General features: G+C 42.4%; 1 protein-coding gene across 3 annotated transcripts in view; it reads right to left on the bottom strand.

Moving 5' to 3' along the window:
- TSPAN4 (tetraspanin 4) overlaps positions 1–24505 on the bottom strand; it is a 465016-nt gene that overhangs the window by 300306 nt on the left and 140205 nt on the right. The window lies entirely within an intron of this gene.

The following is a 24505-nucleotide window of genomic DNA, read 5'->3' as shown; positions in this document are numbered from 1 at the left end:
AGACTAGATCAGATAGGAGCATTTCATGAACTTGAGACTCAAAAAAAGATGCATAAATAAATTCTACACATCTAGAATGTGTGATGTATAAATATTTAGAGGAAAAAAAATTGTTGAAGAACAGAAAATACAAGAAACTAATACTACCAAGTTAATCTAAAGAAAAATCAAACATCAGCTTCCCAAAATCAAAAGGTTTTCATAAAACACTGAGCATTAGAATCTCTTTATTACCTTATATTTTGGCTTTTTAGAAAGTTATGCTTTTGATATTTTTCTCTACAACCATGAAGACTATTTTTCAATTTATATTTTTAAATGAAAGCTGAGATCTTCCAAAATCTCACGCATACAGAAATTGGAGTGTTTTTAATAAACTAAAAATAAAATAAAATAATAAAATAAAATAACACAAACTAAAACGGAATTAAATAAATTATAAACACCAAAAGGTGTCATTAGTGGGACTGTACAGCACACAAAAAATGAGATGACTGCACATAGCACTGGAGAAGACAAGACAGCAGGATAAGTAAACCTCCATCCCAGGTCAGGTCATTGACCGCATGATACTCCATGTTAAAATACAAGACACAAAAGGGAAATACTTCACAACAAGAAGAATCAGCCTTTGGAATAATCTCTCCAAGGAAGTTATGGATACCTCAAAATGGGACACTTTTAAGATTTAGCTGGACAGGGTGCTTGGGCCATCTTGTCTAGACTGTGCTTTTGCCAAGAAAGCTTGGACCAGATGATCCTTGTGGACCTTCCCAACCCAGTATTGTATTCTATTCTGTGAAAGCTTAGCTTCACAGAATCACAGACTGGCTGAGGTTGGAAGGGACTCCTGGAGGTCATCTAGTCCAACCATCCTGTTCAAGCAGGGGCACTTAGAGCCAGTTGCCTGGGATCATGTCCAGATAGCTTTTAAAGATCTCCAAGGATGGAGACTCCACAACCTCTTCGGGCAACCTGTGTCAGTGCTTCGTCACCCTCACAGCAAAAAGTGTTTCCTTATGTTCAGACAGAACCTCCTGTGTTTCAGTTTGTGCCCATTTCCTCTTGTCCTATCACTGGGCACCACTAAAAAGAACCTGGCTCCAATCTGATTCGCATGCTCCCTTTAAGTGTTACATACATCAATACGATCCCCCCATGACTCTTCTCAAAGCTGAGTAGCACCAGCTCTCTCAGCATTTCCTCATATGAGAGATGCTCCAGTTCCTTAATCATCTTCGTGGCCCTTCGCTCTGTCACAATAAGACTCTCATACAAATGCATACTGCTTCTAAACTCCAGAAGAAGTCTTCTCAAAGTCTAGAGGGCACTTGGGAGGTGCAAATGCTAGATCCCATTCTAATATAAACCACCTGGGAATGTTCATCCTGCCAGCTCACTACCAGCAGGTTTTAATAAAAAGGTGGCTTGGTGCCACTTCCTCTCCTCCAGGATCCCAAAGAACTTGAGCACAAGTGATTTATCAAGTGCTATGGTTCTGCTCAGCTTTGCTCCCCACTCCCCATAACCCCAATTATGGACTAGCTGAAAGGCTTTGAAGAGAAAGCTTTTAAGTGGAGAACATTATAAGCAGAATAAAAGGCATTTTCATGCCAATGCAATGACTGCTGTAGTTATTGCTCAAGGCAGGATTAGCGCACTTGGAGTGATAGAAACCATCAGGAATGGACAATTAAGAGTTCAGACTAATCCTCAAAGACAAGATGCTTAAAGACCTAATAGTCTGACTGACACTAGTGAGATCAGAGAGTGATTTAACTCTTTCAAAAGGCCTACATGGCTTTTGATGCTTATTTTCCCAGTAGGCTTTCCTTGCCTTCAGTTCAAAGTTATCCAAAGGGTGAACTTCAAACATCTGTTTCAAGCGAAGAGGATGGCACCAGAGGATGTGTTTTATTCAACCAAACAGACTCTTCAAGAACAAACACAGATGTTCAGCACTCTCATCTTCTACTTGGTGAGTAAAAGAAAAAACAAAAGGGAAAAAAATCTGTATGTTCTATTCACTGAATAAATAAGAGAGATCAATTAGATTAGACAGAAGAAATACAGCCATTCCTTCCCATTTAAGCATACTCTCAGTTCAGGAGAAGTAAAGGGAAGGAAAAAAAGTTATTGCATAAATTAAACAATTTGAAGTCTAGCATTAGAATATTTTTCAAGTAAGAAGTAATCATATAAGAGAAAGGAGACTATGAACCACTGATTGCACTAATGTGTCTTTACCCGCTTTTGAATACTTCTGCTTAAAACAGCCTTACTGTATCAGGCATGGAACTTAAAGTACAAAGATACAAAATCTGCTTTCCCCCACAATTACTTCAATCCAAAGTGCATCCATAGTACAGGAACAGTTTATTCACAACTGGAAAAATGTGTCCAAACTCTACTTCCCAGCAGCTCTCAACAGAGGATTTTATAGAAGTGAGGCATGAATGGGACAACACCTTGGGAGAACTACAAATTAAAAAGGACATTGTTGGGACAAATGTGCCCTTATTTTCATTTGCAGCTTATTAGAACAAACAGAATTCCATGCTTGTTCCAGTTTCCAGCAAAACCTTGAGTAAAATTAATCTTGGAAGAATTGTTTCTACAGTATACCTATGCAAAGCTGCTGCCTTGTTTCCAATCCAAGAAACTGCTTGAGTGTCTTATGCATCACTTGATCTAGCTTGCCTTATGTTCTTAGAGACAGAATTTTCTTGACTTATATTCTTAGAGACCAGCACAACTTTAACTCCTCTGCTGTAAATCGTTTTGCATTTTAGCACAGAGATCTACATAAAAGATACAACTGACCAGACACATAGTTCAGAAATAAGTTCTGGACTTTTGCCTGAAGCAGAGGAGCAGCTCTACTGACCACTTAATGAAACATATCAATAGGGAACATTACTAAAATGGCTTCTTCCCGTTTCACAGTTTTTAATCATTTTGTTTTATGAACTAATTTTTTCATGTCTACCAGAAAACCAGACTAATAAGGAAGGTCGGCATCTATTTTGTTGAAAATTTTTAAAACCATACTGGCTCCATCAAAATACTAACCACAAAGTTCTTCTTTAAACTTTTTCATTTAAATTTAAAATGGTAAAAAACCTAAAATCTCTCTGTTGTCATCATTTACATTTTAAAAAAAATCTGGATGTTCTATTAGCCCATTACTACAGCTCTGTTCACTGAGGTTAACACATATTATTGCAGATAACAAGTTCAAAGTCTATGCAGGTTCAGGCTTACTTGACATCAACCACACTCTGACTTTCCAAACTCCTGCTACAGAAGTTCCCTTTAACAAAAGTTAAGCCTCTGAACTTATGATTATGTATTCAGCCTAACTGGTCCCAGTTAAAGCAAAAGAGACATGAGATGTAAGGTCAAAGAAATGTTTCTGTCCCCTTCCTTTGCTTGGCATTTATTTAAATTCTGCCTGTCCTGGAAGGAAGAAGGCACTGAAAATGCCTTGATAAATTAATCTGAAGTTTTTATGTAATACTACTGCACCAATACTTTCTTTAATACTATAAAATAACATTCCAGGAACGTGCTTAGCTGATTTTTTGTATGAGAGTCTCAATAGCATTCTTAAAAATGCATACCCAGTGCTGACACTGAAACATATCCATTATCTTAGAATCATAAATAATTTCTTTAAAAGCCTGGAACAAAGCCAGAATTCATTGCTCTTCAGCAGCCAGTTCAACTGATGAAGCATGTTCAGTTTCCAAGAGGAAGAAAAAAGTATCTCAAATGCAAACCAGAAATCTTAAGGGCAGTGACAGTACGGCCAAGGTTCAACAGATCAGATTAAACAAATGATATTTCCATCATTCCCTAAACGCACCTAACAGGGCAGTCTGTCTCCTGGGAGGAAAGACATCTCTAGCTCAAGGCTTTCCTGTCCTGGTACCCAAGGTTCAGCCTTGGCTGAAATTCAGGATTAAGAGCAGGTCTGAGCCAGCTGGCAGGGACAGCCAGGCAATGGAAAGGAGTGGAGAACACTCCAAACCTGGATCATAAAATATCTGAACACCAGCAACGTGAGCCACAGTCCTTGCCCTCGCAGCTGGTAAGCAGTTCTAACTAGCAGTATTTTGCAGGTAGCTCCCACCTGGGAGTGTGTTTTTAAGCACCAAGGATTACGTACCACCACCACCTGTCTTTCATACACACAGGCACATCTAATAACAGCCATCACCTCCTCTTGTCCCCTGAGGTGTGAGACTCCTTACTAAGAGAAGCCTTGTCAGAAAACAACTTTAAAAAAATACTGGCACACTGAAGGTTTTTTTTTTCACCAGGATTCAAAAAGGGTACATTTTCCAGTCCTTTGTGAAACACTTCCTTTCAGCAGTATTAATTGGATTGTTTCAATTTCAAGGAGGGAACAATTGACAGAATGCTTTTACCAGCAATAAAGAATCACTAATTCTGACATTTCTGTGGAAAAAAGTGACTATCAAAACAGTCATTTTGGTATAAGAACTTGACTGCTCATTGACAACACACCACACAACCTCCTCTGTGTTCTTGGAAGAGCCTGCATGGTGCTGCCTGACGGCAGCATCATCTACAATGCCTACTACTAGAAGACAGCTTAAAGCCTGAGGTATCAAAAGCCAGTTGAATCTGGAATCCCTCAAGGTATGGCACCCTGTAGCCGACTTTCACCTTCTCTATGTATTCTCTTTTTGCTACCTGCAGAAATCCTCAGGGATCACATTTCTTGTTTCTTCTCTGCATCTCCTGGAACACCAGAGCAGAAGGAGAAAGGGATTGAACTTTCTTTCCCTTGTCAGAAATACATCTACTGATGGGCTGCATGGTACCAGAATGCTGCAGTCTACTATTTGATAAGAAAAGGCAAGAATTATGAGCTTCACAGGCTTCCAAATCCAACTCAGCCACCTAAATATGTTTTCCTTTGCATATCAGCTTGGCATATAAATTATTTGTGTCAATGCTGTATACAGATTGTTCACAAGTAAATAAGACTGGAGCTGGGGCTGGAAAATTCATTACACAAATAACAAATTCCAGCAGCTCGAACAGAGATGCAGTGCCATGGAGAACAGGACAGCATTGATTGACAAGAAGTCACCCAGCTCCACCCTCAAGCAACTAATGTAGCTGAGGTATTCCAAAGAATAAAGCCATATTTGATCTTTTCATATTTCCTCAGCAGATACAATTTAGTAACAGGTATGCCTAAACTGTCCAGAAGCCAGCACGGTCCTGAGGAAAACAATATCTTACATCAGGCTCCTGAAGGTCACAGGACCAGATACAGAAATGAGACTGCAAAGAAGTGAGGATTTTACTCCCACCTGCAGAGACCCATCAGACTTCAGAAAAATGACAGGGGTCTTTTGCCATACATTTAAGCTTCAACGTGCAAAACCAGAATGATTATAAAATGTCAAGACAATTCAATCTTGTGCTTTTGCTTACAAAGAGCAAGCCATTTAGAAGACATTTAAAATAACAATGCAGGTAAATCCTGCACTCCAGCACATTACTTCAGACCTCTGAGAGCAGGGACAGATACACAGGTGAGAACAAGGAGGAAATTAGTGTAGGACCAAATATGCCCTCCTCTACAGATTGCACTCACAACTGAACTATTGTGATTCATCCCCAACAGCAGCAGTGGCAAGGGCAAAATTACCAGCATTAGTCCCACAATATCCAGCACCACCGCTGCAACAGGAGTTTTCAGGAAATTTCTCAGATACAAGGCACTGTGAAACGAAGGAGTTGTGATGCTTTCTGCTTGTCCCTAGGGGACACCCTTCTGGATGGCGTCTGCTCAGCAAGACTGGTGATAAAGATTTCATTCTGCCCAAGTCACACTAGCTATGCCTATTTCAGTTGGGCTTTCTTTGCTCTGTAACTAGGTACAAGCATTTAAAAGACAGAAAATTTCAACCTATGGTTGAAAGCACATTTTTCATTGGTATTACAGTACCACGCCAGAGATTAATACATTCTTTCCTATGATGATACGCAACATTCACAACAACGGGTTAATTAAAATAAACAGGATTTTGTCATTCCTCTGGCTTTCATAAAGTCGTTTGGTTTTGGTTTTGCTTTTTTTTTTTCCCAGCTCCAGGCTGAAATTTCAGGTGTAAAAAAAAAAAAAAAAAAAAAAGGATAAAAACAATCCCTGCCAAGAAGAACCAAAGCCCTGGTAAGTGACATATTCATCTCAGGAATAGAGAGATATTAATTTTGGGAGTAGAAGACAGCTTCAAGCTAAGATCCATGACGAGGACAAGCAGAGTCTTGAATGTGGTTATTCCAGTCCCAGAGAGTGGCCTGGCCCGCTTGCCACCAGCGACGTTAGGTGGAAAGGCTGCAGCTCTCTTTTTCTACGTGTGAAAATTTTGGAAGGTTTTTTTTAATTTAACCTGAGAGTCTAGTCACCCATGCTGAAGCCCAGCCCTAGAATGGCATAACTGTAAGCTGAGACTAGACTACTGTGAAACAGCTAAGTCTGAGAAAGTTTTGTGAGATAACTCCAGCAGGACCTTCACCTATTTGCTATGGAGCTGCTCAAGCCCTTGGATCTTGCCTGAGTTCACAAAAGCTTGTGCCTGGCCCTCTACCTTGCTGATCCTGACTGCAACACCCCAGCTTGATCCTGGACCTGCCTCATCCCTGTGCATTAGATCACTGCACTCTTTGCCAGCTGTGGTTACCATCACTGGACTTGTTCAGGTACAGTGGGACTTGCCAAATTGGTGGTGAAGGCACTGCCCTGCCTGCCTTGCTGTCACCCTCGGCTCCTGGTTCCCCTGCCCTTGTGAAGCAGCACACGCTCAAGACTGGAGCCAAGCACCATGGAACCTGTACCTGAACCTGCCCTGAATCAGTCTGGCCTTGACCCCAGGCAGTTAAAACTCTTCGAGGGAGTAGTGGAGAGGCTGCACACTGCTGAGGCACTTTGGGCAAATACACAACCTTGTAAGTACATTCTAGTTTTCTAAGCCTTAAAAGCTTCTTGAGACAAAAAATACCAAACATGCTCGCAGCTCTAACTGTAGTCTGCCATACAATCTTGCAGAAGTATAAAAAGCTTTCAGCACAAGTTTAATATGCATCCATGCATATCACAAGGTGATCCTTTTTCATTCGAGTTGTTCTGTAGCAGTATCTCCCCAAGCTTTCTTCTTTGCCACAAAGTAAATCACTGAAGCTTCTGCTCCAAACCCACAATGGTTAAATTACCAACTTACCTTTCTCTATTGTCTAAGTTGTATTAATTATGTTCAGCTTAATGGAAGCAATTATTTAATTAGTAAAAACTGCTGTTCACCTATATACCCCTGTAGAAACATTCTGGGCTACACACATGCCAATTACCTGCTGAATTGCACAGCACCTCATCACAAAGTTCAGCAGAAAACTCCCTAGACCAAGAGTGTCAAACTCATGTTCACTGGGGGCCACATCAGCCTCGCGGTTGCCTTTAAAGGGCCGAATGTAATTTTTGGACTGTAAAAATGTAGGAGTAGTTAAATTTACGCAGTCCGAAAATTACATTCGGCCCTTTGAAGGCAACCGCGAGGCTGATGTGGCCTCCGGTGCACATGAGTTTGACATTCCTGCCCTAGAGAGTACAAAGATTTCATTTTCAGAAAGCTGTGATGCCAGTGGAGTGAAACTGACAGAGTTGACGCATACAGCTTTGAAACATTTGCCCTTACATTAAATGAGTTTAACTGTTTTAAAATCAACAAAATATTTCCCGTCTCCCCCACCAGCTTTAATACTACAACTACTACTAATATGGGCATAGTACTGGGCAGGATGAGATTCCCACTTTAGTGAGAGCTGGCTACCCTTACACATGCACAAACACTCAGAGACAGCACTTTCTCTAACAAGTACACAACTAGATGGCGTACACAAAAGACAGGAAGAAGAAGGCTAGCCTAAGTGTCTCTCTTAACCTAAGCTTTGAACTTAAGACACTTTAGATACTTGTCTAAAACTCCATAGCGTCAGTGTGGACCTAAGTGACTCATTCAGGCTTACAAGACAGTGTGACTCTGGTCCTCGACTCCTAGCTTTCTGCCTTTCTCACAAAATCATCTGGCCAACAGCAAGTGACCCTTCCCAGAGAAGCAGCTCAGCTGCTCCCATAACAGCACATCCTCTTACCTGTACACACGCCCCCGCACTGAGCTTCTCCTGACCAGCTGAGGACAATCGAATGGCATGGGTCAATCACCAGGCACCACTGAGGAGGAGTTGGACTGTTCCCCTAACAAACAGGGATAGCTCAGCTTGAGTTGCCATTGTGTGTCATTAGACAGAGAGTTGACGGCGCACTGCCAGCCTGGGAGGAAGCCTGAGTCCCAGACCTGGAGGTCTGGAAAGCCAGGTACAGACCTGACAGCCAGGGACACCTGAACTATTGCACTCTTTCCCATGAAAAGGGGTTACGAAACCCCTTAATTTAAGGGGGTAGAGAGGAGTACAGGGGTACATCGAGGCCAAGCTATTTGCCACGTGGAGATCCCCCTGGAAGGGCCAAGATGTTTATCAAACTTCTCTGCTGACCTCCAGAGAATTTATAAGCAGATCACGAGACACAACTTTCACCTAGTCACAAGGGGAACAAATCCACATGTGACACTGGTGCTCCCACTACCCTCCTACAAGGATGGATCACAGTATACAATGTACAGAGCTGCAACGGGCCTCCTGAGTGACTTGAGAAGTCAATAACAAATGAACCCAGGTCTCAGTTTTTAGAGGGCTGCACGTCAGCTGAGGATGTACTGTGAAGGTACTGCCAAAGGTTAAAAAACAATTCATACCACTAGCTTTGCAAAGCAACTCCTCACACCTCTACCAGTAACTTCCCATTAGCGCTTAGTGTTTTCTCTCTGGGAGCACATGTTTATTTTGCATTGCACACGTGCTGAGCACAAAACTAAAAAGTCTCAGTCCCAAGGGTCTGTGGCCTGATGAAATGACACTAGCGGACTCCCCAGACTGAGGAAGCATTAGATAAAGGGAGAAAGGATGAGAATCCTGATGGAGAACATCAGAAGCACCAGTACTGGCCCTCCAGACTTAAGCCAACTAATCCACATGACAAACACCAAAAGGCTGCCTCTCCTTCCTTTTCTCCTCTTCTGCTTAATTAAAATGATTTCTAGGAATTAGCTGGCCTCCAAGTGTTTGTTTTAAACAGCAACTTCTTTACATTCCTACTAAAATACAGAAATATACAAAGCATAAGTGTCATTCTGCACAGAGGGTGCTGAAAAACTAAAATCCTTTTCTTCATCGCTGTGAACCCAAAATATTGTCACACAAAGTGTGGTTCTAAAGATGTAGACAATGTAAGTTGAATAACATACTCTACTGGGGTGTAACATTTAACAAACTACAGATACATCTGACCTCCAGTTAACTGACCGACAAAACATTGAAAATCTGGGAAATGAAGGCCAGAATGAGGAAATTTCATCTCTCATTTCCTATCTCCTTCACCAGTGCATCTTCTAACAGTCCCAGGGTTGCATTTTACAGGATACTAAAAAAGGAAAGGCAGCCACTTTAAAATTTATGAGGAGCCAAGGGAACCTACTGAGTGCCACCTTTCTAGTTTAATTCCTCATGCCACTGGCAGAAATTGGGTTCACAGTCCCCTCCCTCACTTAACAGCCCTATGTATCTTGCATTCACATATCTCTCCCTGTCTGCTAGATTTTAATACCATTTATCAATATTCATTTCTTCTCAGCTGCCGTTCTCCCCCTCCAGGCTTCTTACTACAGCCCTAAGAGAACTCAGGAAAATACATATTCTACCATTGCTGTTTATGTTCCCAGGTCCTTAGGATTAGGCACTGCACTCATCCTTCCTCAGGCTGAAAAAGACCAAGTGGGACACTCTCTATTACAGGCTAAAATGCTGCTATTTAAACTAGGATGCTTACAGTAACAGAAGTGACTTAGTGGTACCACCCAAAGCTTAGGAGAACAAAAAGAAAGGTTAGTCAAAGCCAAGTTTTTTCCTATACAGGAGTGCTGTACACAGGAATCAGGCCAGTATAAAGATGCAAAAGTATATCTTCCTGGCAGGTATTTTCTTCTCATTTCCTGGATTTTCTGTATATGTTCTACAGCATTTAAATCTAGATGTTGGAGCCTCAAAAGCACAAAGGTACCCAATACAATATTCCAACAAAAATCCTGTAAGAAATGCCTCAAAGCCATTTAACTGAATGAAGAAGCAGAAACATTTACCATCAGGTGGCCTTCTCAGCTACAGAAATTTGCACCATAAACATCAGCACTCTAGTGCTATTTGCAAAAGCTAAGTCTGCCGGGGCTGAAAATAACATTCAGGAGCAATAAAAACTACTGAGTGTGGCTTGTAGTGAAGGGAAACTTTTTGGAGAACAACTTCAAGCCATGGTTCGGATGTTAATTCCTATACGGAACTGGTCAACACTCAGGGTTTGTTAACAGCTAAGAGGCTCCGAGGAGACCCCTCTTTTACAAAGACTTCAACCTTGCTTGAAAAGTAAGATGCCAAACCAAAAGAAAACTGAAGCTCAAGAGAGGTGACCACACAGCTTCCTAAGATAACCAGGACTTGGGACCCTCTGCTAGGTGTTGCATACATAATGTAATACAAGATGTGGTCAGATGAAGCAGCAAATAAATCTAAGTAGAGCAGTATGCAAAACTTGTTCTGAAACACATTCCAACCCAAAGGCTAACCTAGACTGAGGTTATGTGACTTGTTTGTACTGAGACAGTAAGGACAGATATGGCATTTCCTGAATAATATTTATTCACAAAATAACACTTTAAAAATCCTGTTTCCTCAAATAAAGAAGAAATAGAATAGTGAGAGACAGTTGTTTGGATTCTTTCTCAATATTCTTGTCAACCTATCCTGTACACAAAGGTTTGTTGTCAGCTTTATCTGGACCCTCACGACAAGTAATTCCCTGACCGCCCATAGGCCTTTTCGCCAGTACCAGCTTCTGAGATGCTTCTCATATTTTTCCTCCCTTTGATGCTCTTTCAAATACTCATTCCAGCAACAGATCTCAGACTCCAAGTGGCCTTGCATACGGAGCAAGGTGTTGCACAAGGCCAGTTCTGCAGAGTGCTCAGCACACCAATATGATGCCATTCAAAATGGACTTAAATTACTGCAGTAAAACACATTGAGTCTAGTTTTAATAGAAAATGCAAAAACTACCCAGTTCCTAAGTAGGTCTCTAATAATAGCAAGATGTAAAATTAAACCTCAGCAAAGATGCAGATTATGATCCTGGCCCTTAATGTTACAAACAGTGCTAAGATACTGTGTATCTTCAAAGTATGAAGTTACTCAAGTATTTAACAGCACTTGAAGAGCAGTAAGCCCTATTTTGTTAGAAAAGAATAACATCTTTAATTGAGCTTTTAAAAAGTGACCAGCATTTTACAAGGGTAGATTCCTAGCATTACTTGAAATTAAGACCTTTTAAATAATTTCATGTTATACATCATTAAGCTGAAGCATTCAAAACTAATCTAGAGAACAAAGCACAAAGAGATAAAGTGATCTACCCAAGGTCACCTGAAAATTTTTCTTAGAGGCAAGAAGAGAAAATACGTTTTGACAAAACTCTATGCCCTGACCACAAAGACAATCTTTCTTCCAACACAGATCTTGGGGTGATTAAGATCATATGCAGGTACAAATGTGTATTAATGTAAAAGCCAAGTTCCTCCCTGAAAAAATGCAAGCAGGTATCTCCTGACTTACCCAAGCAAATTACATACTATAGCAAAAATTGGGTGTGCATAAATCAGAACTGAGCCAGCTTAGTGCTAAGGGTGTGCTCTGTCCCTAAACCAGCATGCTATCTTCAGTGGAATAAATGTCCCCGTTATATTTATAATGAAGCTAATCAATTTTGGATTGTAAAATAACCCTGTCCAGAATTTTGATGAATCACATGACATGTCTTCCAAGGACTCTTTTGTTAAAGATGCCTTTTTTACTGGAATTTCAATAATTAATCATGTTTTGGGATAGTTTTATTTCTGTGTGGCTTATCCTTTGATGATCTAATTTACATTTATAATGGTCTATTCCCTTGTGGATTAATTGCTAATGTTATTTTCTCTATTAATCAGACGTCAACATTTGCATTACAGATGACTGCGTTATTTTCATACTACTAAATCTGGCAGCATGGTACTAATGATAAATACTTTCTTCAGTTCTATGGGTGAATTAGTGTCTCAGTCCTTTTAAACAAAGGCATTATTAGGATCCTACCACTCTTCTGAAGTAGGCTGGTGGTTCTGTAGTATTATCCATATATATTTATTATGTCTAAGTATTTTTTTTCTGCAAACTGTAAATGCACAAATATTTAGTTCACCCATTGCTGTCAAAAAAAGCCCTGAGCAAAGGGCAGAGAGTTATGAATCTGAGGCCATCACAGACTTCTCTCCTAGCTCCCCACGTACCTTTAGAAGAGTTTCACACCTTCGAGCTATGCACTGCAACTCCTTCGTGGATGCTATCACCCACAGTGCTGCCTGAAAACCTGTTTTTGTCAAAATTGCTTACTTACATTGAGGAAAAATAAATTTCCAGTAGTAGTATTAAAGAGTACAAATTGTCAACCTGATCTAGGCAACATGATTGTGCCTGGAGTAGATAAGGGAGTACCCACACACACAGTGCTCTGTCCACAGACCAGGGGGGCAGTAACCTTTGGCAGGTGGCAGTGGACAGTCACCTCCTTCCTAGCGCAGCAAGGTCCAAAGGAACACACCTGGGCCTTGGAGGAACTGCAGTCCACACCCCTACTCCCGGATAGGTGGCATTACATCTAGCCCTGATGGGTTGCTCACGATCCTTTCCCCAGATGTGACTCAGGCATGCAGGCCAACAGCGAGAAGAGGAAGAGTCTAGTTACCCCACTCCCCACACTGCATCCTCATCTACTTGTAGGGAATAGGAAGCAATAGCAGCTCCAGTGATGCTCTCCCTGGGCTGCTACTCTGACATGGAGGTTTGGGCATGGTACTGTTACACTTGTTCTTTTCATAGAAGTAATTTGGGCTCTTCAAATCCCCAGCACTCTCACACAGAAGGACAGTCAAGATCATACTACATCAGATTATTAAGAGACATGCTTGCTGCTGCCTAGAAGTATCCCTGGGCTCCCTGGGTCAGCATCTTCAACAACAGACTTGGTATCCTCTGAGTAAAGACTTGCTAAGCCCTGGTGGTTTCTACTTTTACAATGGCAGAGAACAAACTGGACATGTAAAATACACTGATGTCAAAAGCATAAACAAATGGTGCATCACAAGCAAATGTGATACACCATGCTTTTTATAGCACAAGGAAAAATTCCCAGAAGGTCTGTTATGTACATCTGAAACTCCACAGCTGTGGGCTCTCCTTTCTCCTCATGTCCTTTAACCAGCACTACAACTGCTGCCTTGAAATCTATCAAGGAGTAAGGAGTTCTGTGCTTGCCACAGAGGTTTCCAAGCCATTTATTTCATTCTGAGACGTTAGCTTTTCCTCTCTGTGACCCTAGTGAGATGTAGGAGGTAAATACTACCTCTGCCCACTCCCACACAAGAATCTTTTCCCTACCCCATCAAAGAAAACAACCCATTCTATCTTGTGGCAGTCCATACTGCACTGTCTGCACAAGCAGGACTGTCAGTTGTGGAGTCCAAGAACAGGTGATTCTTGAGGAGGTATCTGGAACCTGCACAGCAACACTGGCAGGCTGTCTTACAAAGAAAGACAAATTGAAGGGAGGTCTATTACATCTTAAAGTGATGAAGCATGAAGGCCTTTCTAACACTTGTTTAGTTCCTTACTCAGCTCCTGCCCTAAGGCTAAACTACAATCTATGCAATTCCCAAACAGCATTATTTTTGTCTGCAGACATAAGGAGGGTTGCTTATGGTGTAACATATGTTTTAGGTAGGTAAATGTCTCAAGGTGGTCATCACTGAGAAAACCTTCACATGGACCAACTCAGCATCAGGCATCTACTACAAGACATGAAGTATTAAAGTACTGGCTGAGAGAGGCTCAACTCAGCAAAAACTGAGAAAGTTACTTCAATAACCCATTCATGGAATGCCCTCGTTTTCTAAACCACGAAAATGGTCCATCCCTTGACTTCATGGTCTGGTTAGTAAAGCTCAGCAATTCTATTCATTTTGGACACAAATAATACTTTCACATCTGCTGGTAGATGTTGTGCAGAAGGTTTCTCATTTCACAACATAACGCTTTTCATACATGTCTCATTCCTTATAGCATCTTGGTGGATTCTGTCATTCCCATATTGTATTCAGTTCTTCCCCATCTCCTTATATCCTCTGAATTACACTGTTGGTCTTGCATCATATTCCTGGGGTCATTAAGTACCTGAACTGTAGACATCCTTATTCTCTGTCAGAAGAGATCAGGGAGAAAATTGTGCAAGGCAGGTCAGAGTAGCCTCCTCTAACAAGAAATGAAAGCCTGGACTTGTGTGCAGCTCTGAAACTTGTGCTATTGAGCTGCCATAATGACAGACTGCATCCCATTAATCTGCAATTACACACTGACAGGGACTGTCAATCTAGTACCATATCCATTCAGCAGAACTAAATGTACTATTTCTGTCTCCAACATTGTTCCTATGACTCTTCAAAATAAAGTTAAATGTGGGATTTAATGGAGCAGAGAAGAGTCCAAAATCTGAATTAAGGAGGAGATTAGAGTATTTATAGCCTCACCACATCTATGACTGCAAAGCCTGAGAAAACAAAATAACTGAAGGAATATGTGGAAGCATAGAAATCACCATAGTAAACTTGCAGTTTTTTCTCACAAATCCCCCTGGTACAACCAATATTTTGTTATCTACATGTGCTCTCTACATCTGAGAGAGGCAGTCTTCCTCAGAGCTATCCTGTCTGAAGTCCCCCTTGGTAGCTATTACACCTGCCCCCAACACACATCACGTTCCCTGATGTTCCATCTTACTCAGCTTGGCAGAACAAGAGAGATCAGCACTCTATCACACGTCCACAGCTGAGAGACAACACTGTTTTAACATCACTGGAGGCTTAAGATGAGACACAATCTAGAGAACAGCACAGTCCAGCGGATGGAAACCAGGCTGAGACCCTGTCTCCTCCATTCAGATTGCAGAAAGACATTCCCTTTACACACTGTAGTGCCACCAAAGTTAATGTCCAGTGGCTGCTGCCTTCTTTCTGCTGGTGGAAGCATTCGTGCAAGCACTGCTGGATCCACTTTGGGTAAAATCCATCGGGACAGATCAAACCAAAAGCTGCGAATTCCTACCAATAAACCAATAGATTCAGCTTCCCACAGACTACCCTGCTGTCAGATCCCTGTGGGATCATCACCAGCCCCGAGAAGCAGCGACAGGTAGTGACATCCAAGCTGACACAGCCAGAGCTGGAAGGGGACATCTGGTAAGAGCTGGAGGCCTCATTCCAGGAAAACATGACTGCTCGCATGGAAGAGATGGAGGTCCCCAAGTGCTGTTCTGAGGGGAAATTGTATCAATCAAGAGCACACAAATACTGTCTTAAATGACACCGCGAGGCTGCATGCTCTGCCGGACTGTGGGGCTGCCCCAGGGCTGAAATCAGGCACAGCATCCAAACCAGTTCTCTATGTACCCTGCAGCCAGTGAAGACAGACATCATCTGAGCATGACTTATCCACCCTAAAATAGGCACTCAAAATAGCTGGACTGAAGCACTTTCTGGCCTAGATGCTATAAGTTTAGACAGCTAGAGACAGATGAGATAAATTCCACTTTGATGAACTGACCCCTGCCATAATGGGTTTTAGCACACGTGGCCACAGCAAAATATCTACACCTACTGAGTGACTTCAGGTTTCCTTCCCAAAACTGTTTTAAAAGGTATTACCACATTCAATTTCAGTGCAACTCAACGACTTGCATAGCTGTTTATATTCTGAAAGTATTAAAGAATTTTAAAATTCCAAACAAAATACAGAACAACAAACACACAAATGACCACAATGTTCTTTATAATATTCTTCTACAGCATTACAAAGCAGAGAAGCTACTCCTGAAGAGTATGGAACATCTAGATATTGTACATGCCGTTTTTGAAAACTGTCTCCTGCCCTTCCTACTCTCATACAGCTAGTAATTCTGGGCTCCCATGCCCAGGTGAGAATTCAGTAGAAACTGTTTCCTGTGATAGGACTGTCACTTTGCCGATAGCACAAATATGGCTACAGGTAAAATTAACCTCAGTAAATAAGTTTGCTGAGTACACCTGGTTATCTAAACAACTATATTCCTTCTCTCTTTTAACCAGCTCCGAATCTTAGAACTCTTTTCTCTTTTTTTTTTCCTCAGTATTCACAGAAAGAACATAAATGCAGAGTGTTTAGGGCTTACAAAAGCACCTGCAATACTTGGTAAGCAAATTTTCATATGCTTAGGATGCTTGCAACTGTCTGCTCACTTCAAGTGCTGTGGTCAGAATTCAGGATCTACCAAACGCCTAACAAATAATGAACAACCTGAAATGAAATTCTGCCAGATACGGGCATCTGATAAAAAAGAAAGAAGGGTAATTGTAGTAGGCGATTCCCTTCTGAGAGGGACAGAGGGCCCAATATGCAGAGCTGACCCTCATCATAGGGAAGTGTGCAGTCTACCTGGAGCCCAGATCATGGATACCACCAGGGCGCTCCCCAACCTGGTGCACTTGACAGACTACTACCCACTGCTGATCTTCCAGACAGGTGGGGAGGAAGCTGCATCCTGTAGTCTGAGGGGAATGAAGAAAGATTTCAAGGCCTTGGGAAGGATGGTGAAAGAGTCTGGGGCTCAAGTTATCTTCTCTTCCCTCCTTCCATTTTTGGGTGATGACGTGGGATGGAATAGAAAAATTAAGTCTGTAAATGATTGGCTTCAAGACTGGTGCTACAGGCAGGGCTTTGGATTCTTTGATAATGGCTGGTTTTATAAGACACCAGTCTGGATAGTGATATGTGGGAAAGGTTTATCCCACAGGGGCAAAAGGATGCTGGGACAGGAATTAGCAGGGCTCATTTGGAGGGCTTTAAACTAGATTTGAAGGGGGATGGGGTTGTAGCTGGGCTTGCATCAGTGGGGCAGCATGCTGGAATCGATAAAGACCGTGAGGCCCCCCATACCCCTAGGGTGAAATCGGTGTACTCGGCTCGCTCCCTGAAATGCCTGTACACCAATGCGCGCAGCATGGGGAGCAAGCAGGAGGAGTTAGAAACCTGTGTTCTGTCAGGAGATTATGATCTGGTGGCAATTACAGAGACATGGTGGGACAGCTCACACGACTGGAATGTGGTCATGGATGGCTATGTCCTTCTCAGAAAAGACACGCCAGTCACTTCGGTCTTTAAAAAGGGCAAGAAGGAGGACCCGGGCAACTATAGACCGGTCAGCCTCACCTCCATCCCTGGGAAAGTGATGGAACACCTTATCCTTGGTGCCATCTTAAGACATAGCAAGGATAAGAGGGTCATCAGGGGCAGTCAACATGGCTTCACCAAGGGGAAGTCGTGCTTGACCAACCTCATAGCCTTTTATGAAGACGTAACAAGGTGGATTGATGATGGCAGAGCAGTGGATGTGGTCTACCTTGACTTCAGTAAAGCATTTGACATCATCTCCCACAGCATCCTCACAGCTAAACTGAGGAAGTGTGGACTGGACGATCGGGTAGTGAGGTGGACAGCAATCTGGCTGAAGGCAAGAAGCCAGAGAGTCGTGGTCAATGGGGCGGAGTCTGGTTGGAGGCCTGTATCTAGTGGAGTGCCTCAAGGGTCAGTACTGGGACCAGTATGATTCAGTATATTCATCAACGACTTGGATGAGGGCATTGAGTGTACTATCCAGCAAGTTTGCTGATGACACCAAGCTGGGAGGAGTGGCTGACACGCCAGAAGGCTGTGCTGCCATCCAGCGAGATCTGGACATGCTGGAGAGTTGGGCGGGGAAAAATTTAATGAAATATAACAAGGGAAAATGTAGAGTCTTGCATCTGGGCAGGAACAATCCCAGGTTCCAGTATAAGTTGGGGAATGACCTATTAGAGAGCAGTGCAGGGGAAAGGGACCTGGGGGTCCTGGTGGACAGCAGGATGACCGTGAGCCAGCACTGGGCCCTTGTGGCCAAGAAGGCCAATGGCATCCTGAGGTGTATTAGAAGGGGGGTGGTTCGTAGGTCGAGAGAGGTTCTCCTTCCCCTCTACTCTGCCCTGGTGAGACCTCATCTGGAATATTGTGTCCAGTTCTGGGCTCCTCAGTTCAAGAAGGACAGGGAACTGCTGGAGAGAAACCAGCGCAGAGCAACGAAGATGATTAAGGGAGTGGAGCATCTCCCTTATGAGGAAAGGCTGAGGGAGCTGGGTCTCTTTAGCTTGGAGAAGAGGAGACTGAGGGGTGACCTCAGTAATGTTTATAAATATGTAAAGGGTGAGTGTCACGAGGATGGAGCCAGGTTCTTCTCGGTGACAACCACCAGTAAGACAAGGGGTAATGGGTTCAAGCTGGAACACAAGAGGTTCCACTTAAATTTGAGAAGAAACTTCTTCTCAGTGAGGGTGACGGAACACTGGAACAGGCTGCCCAGGGGAGTTGTGGAGTCTCCTTCTCTGGAGACATTCAAAACCCACCTGGACGCCTTCCTGTGTAACCTCATCTAGGTGTTCCTGCTCTGGCAGGGGGATTGGACTAAATGATCTTTTGAGGTCCCTTCCAATCCCTAACATTCTGTGATTCTGTGATCCAAGTCTGTGGCATCCAAATTTATCCACTATTCATGAGTCTGAGCCAGGGAGTAGCTGTTTAGAGGGGGTCGCCACAACAGAGTCTGGCAAGAGCTGGACACCTTGCATGAGAGAACAGAGTCTGCAGTACCAGACACCTACCTGCAAAGAGAGACTTGTTAAAGAATGAGAGATGGTGCTGACAAGTGCATAAGGACCATAAGAGTACAGATACCTGGCTGCCCTGTATTTTTTCCACCTTACACCAGAGATAGCCAAAACTTGATATCTAATCCAAAGTTTTCTCACTTGCAAGCTCCCTTGTCCATCTGCATGGTGTGGAGGTACCCTCCATTCTCCTCAAAATGTGTGCTAGCTGTACTGACTTCACAGCACAGAGTGGCTGACTGCCAGCAGTCTCACCACAGCAGTTTCTGCTCCCCAGGTACACAATGTTAAGGCCACCTACATCCTTGACCAGCCTCTTTTGGAGTTGTTGACAAAATATACGCTCATCTCCACTTGTTTGGTTTGTTGTTATAAAAGGAAAGATGTTAAACCAAAAGGCCTTGATACTCCTTCTGCAACAGACTATTAAATTTCTGTGAGATCACACAGCATTGGATGCTAAAAGAGAACATCAAAGAAACTAACACCATTTGCTTAGTCTCCAGGAAAGGCAATGCTCATAAAGTGCTAAAAGGCAAAATATTTTATTTCTCTCTATATATACACGTTGAGACTACATTTTATAACAAGCCGCCTGACTTTTATGTCCTTAAAGAACAAAGAAGCTACAACATAGAAAACGAGGATGTGGAATCCAGAGAGATTTACTTTCTTCCCTCCTCATACCAACTATCTACTTCCACAGATGTAATTTCATTTCATTTTTGTCTCACCAAAAAACCCCCACAGATGTGTAATGTTTGGCTGCCAAGGAGGTTTTCAGCCATTCAGGTCTTCCTAGGTATTATAGTCATAGCCAACCATCCCAAGAGGGTGAGTGGCATAGAAATCTGCTAGAATAATATTCAAAAGTTATGTTTGCCAATGTGAAAGGTATTTTAAAATACCTTTTAAAAAAAAATCATAATAAAAAAATCTGATGACCATTAGACCTACTGGAAGCCTGCAGAGCACTTTCTCCTGTATATGAACCTTAATACTGGAAACTTCAAATTTCCTGATTTACTATGTATAATCACCTATATAGGAATATGATTTCCAGTAATAGAAATGAACTGTTAAAACAGCAGAAAAGGCACACTGAGAACCATTCAAGCTAAAGCTAGGCAAAATGCAAACTGAAGAAAAGCTGAAAAATTTATTACAAAAAGTAATTAACCACAGCCACAAATTAATAAACTGCACAGTACTTTGTCTATCACTTCAAATCCTCAACAAAAGCAGTATGGTTTCTGACAATGCACTCCAGCAGAAGTTAAAAATTAAGGGCTAGACACAGGAACTGCGAAATTAGGGTCTTCAGCCCAAGTTAACCAGGAAGCCAAGGTGATCCTAACACTTCCTCCTGGAAATCTATTAAGCCTACTTGCATTTGTTAGATGATAGAGATGGTCTACTTCTACTAAAAGAAGCAAATCCTGCCAAATAAACCAGTATATTATTAACAGGACAACTGAGCTGTCTTAATATACAGAAAATAAGGAACCAGCCTACAATGGCCCTGATTTCCAGTCTACAAACAACATCAAAGGTCACCCAACTCCTAACACAACATCATGCTGTATGTATTAGCAATAAGGACACAGACATCTAAATAAACATATTTTTAGAATTAGTAAACTGTTCTGAGTGCATGTTTCGCAAAATCAATATAATTCACCAGAAAAAAAAAGCTGTGTTTGGATGTGGATCGTGTACATGGTTACTTTCTCCTGACAGTAGGGTCACAGCTGGAAGGTGTGGTAGGAAGTACAGAGACCATGACTAATATAATCACATCACAGCATTGCCAGCTCTCACAAATAAATCATAGATCACAGCATTTAGTGCTCACAGGACATTGCGAGTGTCCTTGATGTGAAGTGAGTACTTCCTCCAGCTCTATTATTTTTAGGCCTGCTAATTCAAGCAGAGTTCTGTGTAGCACCCTGATACAAAATACTCCCCAATTATCTGATTTGGGATTTTTTTTCTTTACAAAGCACTGACAAAGATCTTTTCCTCCATCTTAAGATGCACCTGTGCCTACCACATTCAAGCTCTGTCATTTCTTGTTCTGCAGCTTCTGTACTGTTCTCAGTTTTCCTCCAGCATAATTTTTTTTTCCACATAACAAAGGGCTATACAGGATAGGAAGTGCAAAGGTGAGAGAGGAAAAACTCAAGATTATAAGGAAGGTGGGTGGCGCTTACTTTAGCAGTGAAGAAATAATAATGGAGGAGTCACTGTCTCAGCACATAGGGAAGACTATGAAAGTGAATGCATTTTTATGTGCACTCACAACCACAACCTTCTCCTCCTGTAAACACAGCATAAAAGACGAAAGAGAAATTAAATTCAATATAAATTTGCTGGTCTTTTTAAGAATTATTTTATTTAAGAATCTTGTTATATAGTTTGACTTGATCTCTTGAGATCAGCAATGTTGTAAGGAGCCCAACTCCTGTCTCCATGCAGCCAAGGATATCTTCTATCCTCCTTTATATCAAAGAGGGCATCTTATCAAAATATCTGTCTGAGAGATGCATCCCTTCAGACTGCAACTAAGTCAGCAAGCTCCTCTCTTCTATTTGCAAGTGCAAAAGACTACAAGTCTCCCATTTGTATCCAGCATAAGGCCTTTGCAAGAAATACATTTGCATGTACATGGTAGAATACTATATGGAAGGCGCAGTCGGAAATATTTTGCATTAGCTGTGAGTGGGGGAAGAAGGGAGAAGGGGCAGGCTGCTTTCACTAAAAACTGTCTTAGGATGCTGGACAAGCAACCAGGTGAAGTCATGAATCCAGCACTGAGCCTCGCGTTGCTGCAGTTGCTTGTGTAGATGAGCCAGCTTAGCTACATCTGCAGTGCAGAACAGTCTACAAGCGTGAGACCTGCTTAGGTTGATATTAAACCCCTTGCCTGCTGTGGTGGATTAGCTTTGCTAAGAGCCAATTGTCCACCTAGGCGCTCATACATTCCCTCTTCTCAGCAGGATATGGAGAAAACGTAAGAATAGGAATAAGAAAGGTTGCAGGGCAAGATAAAGACAGGGAAGTTGCTTATCAATTATCATTGCAGGCAAAACAGACATGACTTGAAGAAAATTACTTAACTTATTGCCAAGTAAAATAGATTCAGGCAGTGAGAAACAAAAAGACAAACATTAAAATGCCACCTTTCCTCTCCCCTCTCCCAGGATCCACTTCACCCCTTTTCTCCAGACTCCACCCCCACCTCAAGCAGAACAAGGGGATGGGGGCTATGGTCATAGAATTATAGAATGGTTTGGTTTGGAAGGGACCTTCAAAGGTCAGCTAGTCCAATCCCCCTGCAATGAGCAGGGACATCTTCAACCAGATCAGGTTGCTCAGAGCCTTGTCCAGCCTGGCCTTGAATGTTTCCAGGGATGGCACATCTACCATCTCTCTGGGCAACCTCTTCCAGTGTTTCACCACGATCATTGTAAAAAAAATTCCTTATATCTAGTCTGAATCTACCTTCCTTTAGTTTAAAACCATTACTCCTTGTCCTATAGCTACAGGCCCTACTAAAAAGTCTGTCTCCATCTTTCTTATGGGCCCCCTTCAAGTATTGTAAGGCTGCCAATGAGGTCTCCCTGAAGCCTTCTCTTCTCCAGGCTGAACAACCCCAACTCTCTCAGCCTGTCCTCACAGGAGAGGTGTTCCAGGACACTGATAATTTTTATGTCCCTCCTCTGGACCCCCTCCAACAGGTCCATGTCTTTCCTGTACTGCGGACTCCAGAGCTGGACGCAGTACTCCAGGTGGGGCCTCACCAGAGCAGAGTAGAGGGGCAGAATCACCTCTCTCGACCTGCTGGCCATGCTCCTTTTGATGCAGTCCAAGATACAGTTGGCCTTATGGGATGCAAGCATCTATTGCCAGGTCACGTACAGTTTTTCATCCATCAGTACCCCCAAGTCCTTCTCCACAAGGCTGCTCTCAATCCTCTCATGCCCCAGCCTGTATTAATACCAGGGCTTGCCCCAACCCAGGTGCAGGACCTTGCACTCGGCCTTGTTGAACTTCATGAGGTTCACATCAGCCCACTTCTTCAGCTTGTCAAGGTCCCTCTGAATGGCATCCCATCCCTCAGTCATGTCAACTGCATCACTGAGCTTGGTGTCATCTGCAAACCTGCTGAGGGTGCACTCAATCCCACTGTCTATGTCATTGATAAAGATATATGGTCAGTACGTAACAGTTTTTCTCTGCTCTTCCTTCCTTCTCACACCTTTCCTCTCCAGCATGGGCTCTCCACCACCAGTAGTTCCTTTGGGACTATCCATCTGCTCCTCTGTGGGTCCTTCCACAGGCTGCAAGTAATAACCTGCTCCACCATGGAGGACCTCCTCCCTCTCCTTCTTCCCTGACCTTGGTGCTCACTCTATTGTTTCTCACTCTCTTTTCCCTCATCCTCTGCCTGTTTTTGCCCTTTCTCAAATATATTTTAATAGAGGCACCACCAGCTTAGCTGATGGGCTCAGTTTTGGCATGTAAGTGCTCCCCTAAAGATTTCTGGGAAGTACATTTGATAATCTCAAATAAAACAATAGAAAATAGGCAATTTAGAAGCATTCTAATAGATTTCAAAACTGTGAGAGCATTTTCCTTTAAAAAGAAATAAAAATCAAAAAGCCATACCTCAGGTTTTTTCAACTACAAGCAAATTAGTCTTGCCACTGTCCATAATAAGTATGTGTGTGGTTAAGTATAAACTGTTGACGGCCAAACAGGATTTAAAATAAACAAAAATAAATTAGAATGATATTTTTCATTTCAGGAACACATCCTGCCAGAGGACTACAGCTGTTCAATTGGCCCAGACCAGATAACTGAAACACACAGTCCCTGGGACACACACCATTGTCAAGTCAACACGAAACACTGGCTAACCAAGGGCCTATCGACATAAAGAGCAAGAAACAGCGTGAGCAGCAGCAACCAAAACCTCAAAACAAAAAGGGTAGTAAGCATACAAAAGCCAAAATGCTGTCATTCATTGTTTAAAACTGACAAGAAATCATTAACTCTCAGAATTATTTTTTTCTAAACATTTTTAATTAAGTTCTCATCTGAAAAAGTGTTCCTATGCTCCGCCCAGTCCTTCTGCCCATTGGAAGACCATCCACAGCACAAGCTGTAATAGCTGCATAGAGGCCGTTTCTATAGAAAGAAAATACCAAGCATAAAACCTAGTCCAGTGCTGAGGCTTCTCTCCCTACCGCCAAAAGGACATTCTCCCCAGAAACCCCACATCTCTCCTAACAGCAAGGCTACAGCTGTCCCAAAAAATTACAAACCATCACTGCATCCCAAAGAAGCAGCATCTTAAGAAAATTCAAAGCAAGAATCTTTTCAACTCACTCCATCTTCGCTTGCTTAAATTCCCCAAAGTACCATTCCATGCACAAAGGTCCTGAGCTGTATAGGCAAGTCCTGCAGAGGTGGTCCAA

Source organism: Caloenas nicobarica, chromosome 5 (genome assembly GCF_036013445.1).
Source record: "Caloenas nicobarica isolate bCalNic1 chromosome 5, bCalNic1.hap1, whole genome shotgun sequence".
Taxonomy (NCBI): Eukaryota; Metazoa; Chordata; class Aves; order Columbiformes; family Columbidae; genus Caloenas; species Caloenas nicobarica.
The sequence above is the reverse complement of the archived record's forward strand: the minus strand, read 5'-3'. Positions and strand labels throughout refer to the sequence as shown.